Source organism: Amblyomma americanum, chromosome 1, assembly GCF_052857255.1.
Source record: "Amblyomma americanum isolate KBUSLIRL-KWMA chromosome 1, ASM5285725v1, whole genome shotgun sequence".
In the NCBI taxonomy this organism is placed as follows: Eukaryota; Metazoa; Arthropoda; class Arachnida; order Ixodida; family Ixodidae; genus Amblyomma; species Amblyomma americanum.
In genome coordinates this window covers 231,636,985-231,644,133 of record NC_135497.1, presented here as the reverse complement: position 1 = coordinate 231,644,133, position 7,149 = coordinate 231,636,985, and the positions used below count along the sequence as shown (strand labels likewise).

Sequence of the window (7,149 nt, the reverse complement as noted above, 5' to 3'; positions counted from 1 at the left end):
TCAACAGCATGCCCTTCATAGGACGCAAAACAGCAGGAGGGAGCCTGTTAAGTTTCGAGCAGGATTTGTTCAACCACTGCACCACGCATGCTATTGATGTAAGGAAAAACAGGGAACAAATTCATCCACTCCACTGGACACCCGCCAGACGTACCGTATGTCCTCAGCATATCTAAGGGAGTTATTGGGCACCCATTGGGCAGTTATTGTTCTCAGTAAATCTCTCTCCCTTTCTGACTATCCTGACATTTGTCTGTCAACAAAATACGCATTTATCGGTGGCAAAATTGTACTTAAAGACCTCGCCAGTCAATACAAACTCGTGAAGTTATTACCGAAAAGGGAGGTACACTGCCATTCACTTCTGCGCCCAAAATTCAGTGTCGACGCATGCATTTTACCTGCGAAATCGGCCGGTGGTGGCGGCACCTACATTTCATTTCTTGGTCTTTTGCTGGCTTATGCATCTCCGTTTTCAGTAAGAGCGCTTCCTTCGTGATTAGAATGCGGTCCCCTCTTGATGGAGGTCAACTTCTAATCGTCCTCAGTGCTCCCTAATTGATGTTAGTGTTCTTTAATTGTTCCCTCAGTGTTCTCTAATTGTACTCAGTATCCATTAACTAGCTCAACTCGCCGTTTTACTCAACATTCGGAAAGCAATTTACACTGACGATACAACCCTTTTGTTTACATCAATACTAACGCAAAGTGGAGACAGTGCATGCAAAAAAAATAAATATCTGCGGGAAAAAATGAATACTTCAAAGCGCTTTAACTTACCGGCTCCTATCCTATACATTACGTGCCCGTATGAGAAAATCAAATGGCGACGATTTCGGATACATATCCCAACCGATCCAGTCACGTGTCATCAACCTTGTCCTCCTCGCATCATTTTCACTTTTCGAGGGCGAAGAAAGAGAAGTGTAAGCCGTTCGTCAAAGCTCTGCTTGCGATGCATCTGCTTTTCGCGAGGGCGCACGGCAGCTAAAAAGCATTAAACAAAAGCCAGATTCCCGGCCAATGACGGAGCGTCGACCTGCAGTAAGCGCCGCGGGCCGCCGCCCCGCCCTTAGCACGGATGACCGCAAGACGCGGTCTCCGAGCATCGCTACTCGGCCTCCGCCGGTGCGGCAGCCGAGCGAGCGGGTCATCAGGTAAGCACGGTAAGTACCTAAGCACCTAAGCCCTGATCATGTAAGCAGCTTAGAACATGTCCTGAGTGTCAAGCACCTAAGCTCCACCGACGCAGCACCTAAGCATCGCCTGTCTTGAGTGTCAAGCGCCTAAGCCCTTAGCACCAAAAGACATAAGCACCTAATGGGCTGACTGGGTCGCCGAAGAACGTAAGCCCTTGGCCATGCGATGGAGTTGACCTGCTGCGTTATGAGGGGCTCAGCCCCACGCACTCTGCTACAAAGTTTACTGCCTGCCTGCCTCCCTGCCAGGCTAGCTGCCTGGCTGTCTGCCTGCCTGCCTGCCTACCTGGCTGCCTGCCTGGCTGCCTGTCTGTCTGCCTGCCTGGCTGCCTGACTGGCTGCCTGGCTGCCTGCCTGGCTGCCTGCCTGGCTGCCTGCCTGGCTGCCTGCCTGGCTGCCTGCCTGGCTGGCTGCCTGGCTGCCTGCCTGGGTGCCTGTCTGCCTGGCTGGCTGGCTGGCTGTCTGGCTGGCTGCCTTGCTGCCTGCCTGGCTGCCTGCCTGCCTAGCTGCCTGGCTGCCTGGCTGCCTGCCTGGCTGCCTGGCTGCTGTTATGCCTGGCGTGCCTTCCAGCCCAAATGAATATAGACGCGGACTCAACGACCAGGAATTCCAGAAAACCAAAGAAACGTTACTGAAAAGACTGGCGTTCGCGGAAGGAATGGCAGAGGCAGCGACGAAAATGGCTTTTCCACGTGGTCGAGCATTCCATCGAGTCGACGAACCGAGTTTTGTCCTCGCCAGTCACGCTGGGGTTGGACACTTTCCCGAGAGCTGCGCCTTCGACAGAGGTTCCGCGTTCCGGTCATCAGACGACAAAGTGCAAGATCTTCCAACCCCTGCTGGGAGGCAGCCCGCATTCCTGTGTCACGCAGGCGCCTTCCTGTTCCACATGGGCGCAGTCCGGACCCACGTGCGCACCCACCTTGAGGCTGTGTTGACGACAAAGTGACCGGGTCCGGTTCTTTTTCCGTCGACCGAGCTGCGAGAGAACATCAGGACCGCCCTGCCGTGGGTGGTACCATCAGTGTCATCGTCTGATTGGACATCATTCTTCGAACTGTATTCCCCAGCCGGGGATCTGGGGAATACGAAGGGTATTTAATGAGCTGCTGGTTTGGTACCAGAGAGCCGCCACCTCTTGAGAGAGACCCTTTGCTGGGCGAGACTTCCGACCGCCAAGAAACTCTCTTTACTGAGAAGCACTCTCAGTTGCTCTCACCTGTACAGTATGTAGATAGTCTTTGTATAAAGTTTTCCTTGTTTCTCCCTCCTTAACCTCGTCTCCAATGCTCCTCGTCCCTTCTCCGGCCCGACCACGCTACCTGCATCCCAACAACTGGTTGGCAGCGGTGGGATGCTGCTACCTCCATACTAACACTGCCTGCCTGCCTGCCTGCCTGCCTGCCTGCCTGCCTGCCTGCCTGCCAGCCTGCCTGCCTGCCTGCCTGCCTGCCTGCCTGCCTGCCTGCCTGCCTGCCCGCCCGCCCGCCCGCCCGCCCGCTCGTGGTAGGATGTGGTAGGAGCGGAGGTAAATAGAATGGGAGATCCCGTGGCAGGAGCACTTATCTGGGCTTCCAGTCTTGCGATCTGTTGTCGAAGGGCGGCGGCTTCTGCTCGGGCTGCTGTAGCTTCTTCTTTACACCCCTGTCACACGGGCATTTCAAAGGCCCTCGAACCCACAGCCTACCGACTCAAAGGCGACCGAGCGCTGCTACACGGGTAGTTTCAATGGCCATCGAGTCAATAGTCGATTGAGTCAACAAAGCAGTGTGGAACTCCATCGAGATTTTGAGGGCCTTCGAGCGCTGCCCAAGGTTGCTAGCTTTGCTTCGAGCGTCGCCAAGCGCACTTTCGTACACGATACGTTCACAGTACAAAAGCATCAACAAACATTATTCGCATAAACTTTAATGCAACGAGTCTGTACCATAGTTTTAAAATTGTACCAGTCTGGTTTGAAGCGAATTAATGGCATTAATTTTTGAGTTGCGGTCGTTGCTTTGCTTGCGTACATAGCGTTGACAACATGGCGGCGCCCTGCCCGCCTGTTTCACAGCGATAACTGCTTCGACGCTAATTCCTCAACACAATATCGTGTTCTAAACTATTGCATTCGCCTTCTATTTGCCCATTCTCATCCTCACATAAAGTTTCAAGAGACAAATAGCTTTTGTTTTTCAGATATCAAGGCGATTTTCCAGGCGTTAAGCCCTACGCACCCACATCCAGCCATGATGACCAGACCGTTGAAAGCTTCTATGAGGACGTAGAATCAGCAATGAATAGAGTAAAATCGCAGTACACTGTACTGATGGGCGACTTCAATGCGAAGGTGGGCAAGAAGCAGGCTGACGACCACGCGGTAGGTGACTATGGGATAGGTTCTAGAAATAGCAGGGGAGAGTTATTAGTCGAATTCGCGGATAGAAATAATTTAGGATCATGAATACCTTCTTCCGCAAACGAGAAAACAGGAAGTGGACCTAGAAGAGCCCCAATGGTGAGATTAAAAATGAAATAGACTTCATACTATGCGCTAAACCTGGCATCATTCAGGATGTGGCCGTCCTCGGAAGGGTGCGTTGCAGCGACCATAGAATGGTAAGGTCTAGAATTAGCCTAGACTTGAAGAGGGAACGGAAGAAGCTAGCGAAGAAGAAGACCATTAACGAGTTAGCCGTAAGAGGGAAAGCACAGGAGTTTAGGATAGCGCTGCAAAACAGATACTCGGCTTTAACTGAGGAAGATGATCTTGATGTTCATTCAATGCACGATAACCTAACATCAATAATTACGGAGTGCGCAGTAGAAGTAGGCGGTAGGACAGTTCGAAAAGATACCGGGAAGCTATCTCAGGTGACGAAAGATCTGATTAAGAAGCGCCAAAACATGAAGGCATCTAACACTAGCGATAGAATAGAACTAACGGAGCTATCAAAGTTAATAAATAAGCGCAAGGTAGCCGACATAAGGAAGTTTAATATGGAGAGAATCGAGCATGCTCTAAAGAACGGAGGTAGCCTAAAAACAGTGAAGAGGAAACTAGGCATAGGTAAAAACCAGATGTATGCATTAAGAGACAAGCAGGGCAATGTCATTAGCAATATGGATAAGATAGTTAACGTAGCCGAAGAGTTCTACACAGACCTGTACAGTAGCCAATGTAATCAGAACGCTAATGAGAAAGACAGCAGTGCACAGCAATGCGTCATCCCGCCAGTAACGAAAGATGAAGTAAAGAAAGCCTTAGAAGCAATGAAAAGGGGAAAAGCAGCTGGGGAGGATCAGGTAACAGCAGATCTGTTGAAGGATGGAGGGGACATCGTGCTAGAAAAACTAGCCACCCTGTATACGCAATGCCTTATGACCTCGACTGTACCAGAAGCTTGGAAGAATGCAAACATTATCTTAATTCATAAGAAGGGAGACGCCAAGGACTTGAAAAATTACAGGCCGATCAGCTTACTATCCGTTGCCTACAAAGTATTTACTAAGGTAATCGCTAATAGAGTCAGGGCAACGTTAGACTTTAATCAACCAAATGATCAGGCAGGCTTTCGTAAAGGATATTCTACAATAGATCATATTCACACCATCAATCAGGTGATAGAGAAATGCGCAGAATATAACCAACCTCTATATATAGCTTTCATTGATTACGAGAAAGCATTAGACTCAGTGGAAACCTCAGCAGTCATACAGGCATTGCGTAAACAGGGGGTAGAAGAGCCTTATGTCAAAATACTGGAAGATATATATAGCAACTGCACAGCTACTATAGTCCTCCATAAAGTCAGCAATAAAATTCCAATAAGGAAGGGCGTCAGGCAAGGAGACACGATCTCGCCAATGCTGTTCACCGCATGTTTGCAGGAGGTATTTCGAGGCCTGAATTGGGAACAGTTGGGAATAAGAATAAATGGAGAATACCTAAATAATCTGAGATTTGCTGATGACATTGCCTTGCTGAGTCACTCAGGAGGTGAACTGCAAATCATGATCAACGAGTTAGACAGGCAGAGCAGATCGATGGGTCTAAAAATTAACATGCAGAATACCAAGGTAATGTTCAACAGCCTAGCAAGGAAACAACAGTTCACAATTGGCAGCGAGAGCCTAGAAATTGTGCCGGAATACGTCTACTTAGGGCAGGTAGTGACAGCTGATCCGGATCATGAGAGGGAGATAACTAGAAGGATAAGAATGGGGTGGAGCGCATATGGAAAATTCTCGCAGATCATGAGTGGCAGTTTACCAATTTCCCTCAAGAAGAAAGTGTACAACAGCATAATCTTACCGGTACTCACCTACGGGGCAGAAACGTGGAGGCTAACGAAAAGAGTTCAGCTTAAGTTAAGGACAACGCAGCGAGCCATGGAAAGAAAAATGATAGGTGTAACGTTAAGAGATCGGAAGCGGGCAGAGTGGGTGAGGGAACAAACACGGGTGAATGACATCCTAGTCGAAATCAAGAGAAAGAAATGGGCTTGGGCAGGGCATGTAATGCGAAGGCAAGATAACCGCTGGTCTTTAAGGGTAACGGAGTGGGTTCCAAGAGAAAGTAAGCGTAGCAGGGGGCGGCAGAAGGTTAGATGGGCGGATGAGATTAAGAAGTTTGCAGGCAAAGGGTGGATGCAGCTGGCAAAGGATAGGGTTAATTGGAGAGACATGACAGAGGCCTTTGCCCTGCAGTGGGTGTAGTAGGGCTGATGATGATGATGATGAAGCCTGACGAAGCAGCCCTCCGACGCAGTTGGACTGGCTTGGTTTTGGTTCGTCTTGTATTAGAGTGTCTACAGCAGTGTATGTATGTATCTGTCCGTCGCGTACGTGCAATTAAAAGGGTTTTAAACGACATGCGCGTATGCGTGTATTTCAGCATTTGGTATACATTCATCAAATAGTTTAGTTATTTTCACAAAATCTGAAGTAGCGATTCTGGCGCCACACAAGCATGTCGTAAGACACGAGAACCATTTCAATGACCATTGGGATTGGCCGTGTAGCAGTGATACAACTCCTTCGAGTTCGATGGTGATTGAGAAGTTCGAAGGCCCTCGACTCGATGGCCATTGAAACTGTCCATGTGACCGGGTTATTACCCGCCTCTGCCTACGCCTGGAATTTTGGCAGGGCGTGTTGTAGATTGCGGTGGGGGGGGGGGGGAGGTGTTCCAGGCTTGTTTTAAATGGCACTGCCCAAGCTAGCTTGTCTTGGTTGGGCTGGATGTAACCGGACGACCACTGGGGAAAAGTGTCCCTGGCTGCGACCGTATCTTGCTTCTGCGTTTGTGTGTGGATGGGCTGTTTTCATTTCTGGTGAAGGCTTCGTCCCCGCAGGATCTCGTGCCGGTATAAATGTCTATCTAGACGACGGACCACGGACCCGTTCTTGGCCCGCGGACTAACGCTCACGTGCTGTTTCGCTTCCAGTCTACGAGGTCCGCACATGGTCCGTGGGCCGAATCGCGCGAGAAATGCGAGAACATTTTTCTGGCGGCAGACCACGGACATTTTAGCCTACTAGCATACATCGAGTCTGGACACTACACCACACTGCTCTTTCCCGGCTCAGTGTTCCCGGCAGTCGAGGCGATACCGGCGAAAGTACTTTTGCGTCCACTGTTAACATGTCAACGTGGTCTGAAGACGCTACATTTTACTTTTTAGCCTTAGTATAGCTTAATGGCTCATTCATAATTGGGCATTCGGTGGCGAGGGCGAGCGAAATTAGTTGCAACGTCTGCGCTCGCGACGTACACAGATCTGGTTAGAAAATAATAATAATTGACGCTGTGTACGTGCCGCAAGCGTATGCACTCTAATGTACATTAACCGCAGGTATGCTTCGGCACGTTACAGCATTTCTCGCATTTCGTACTTATAGTTCAGCGTATGTTCTCACAGAGAGGCGGACAGCTCAGCCTTGTGGCGCCATCTAGTTGTTAGGA

The 7,149-nt window shown here is 49.8% G+C and overlaps 1 long non-coding RNA gene across 1 annotated transcript; it reads right to left on the bottom strand.

Annotated features, from left to right (window-relative positions):
• Positions 1–3,424: 3,424 nt before the first annotated feature.
• Positions 3,425–5,642, bottom strand: LOC144095560 (uncharacterized). The gene is made up of 3 exons (XR_013306742.1): positions 5,507–5,642; positions 3,650–3,682; positions 3,425–3,583 (listed from the first exon to the last, which is right to left on the bottom strand). It is a non-coding gene; the product is annotated as an uncharacterized LOC144095560 (long non-coding RNA).
• Positions 5,643–7,149: the final 1,507 nt, after the last annotated feature.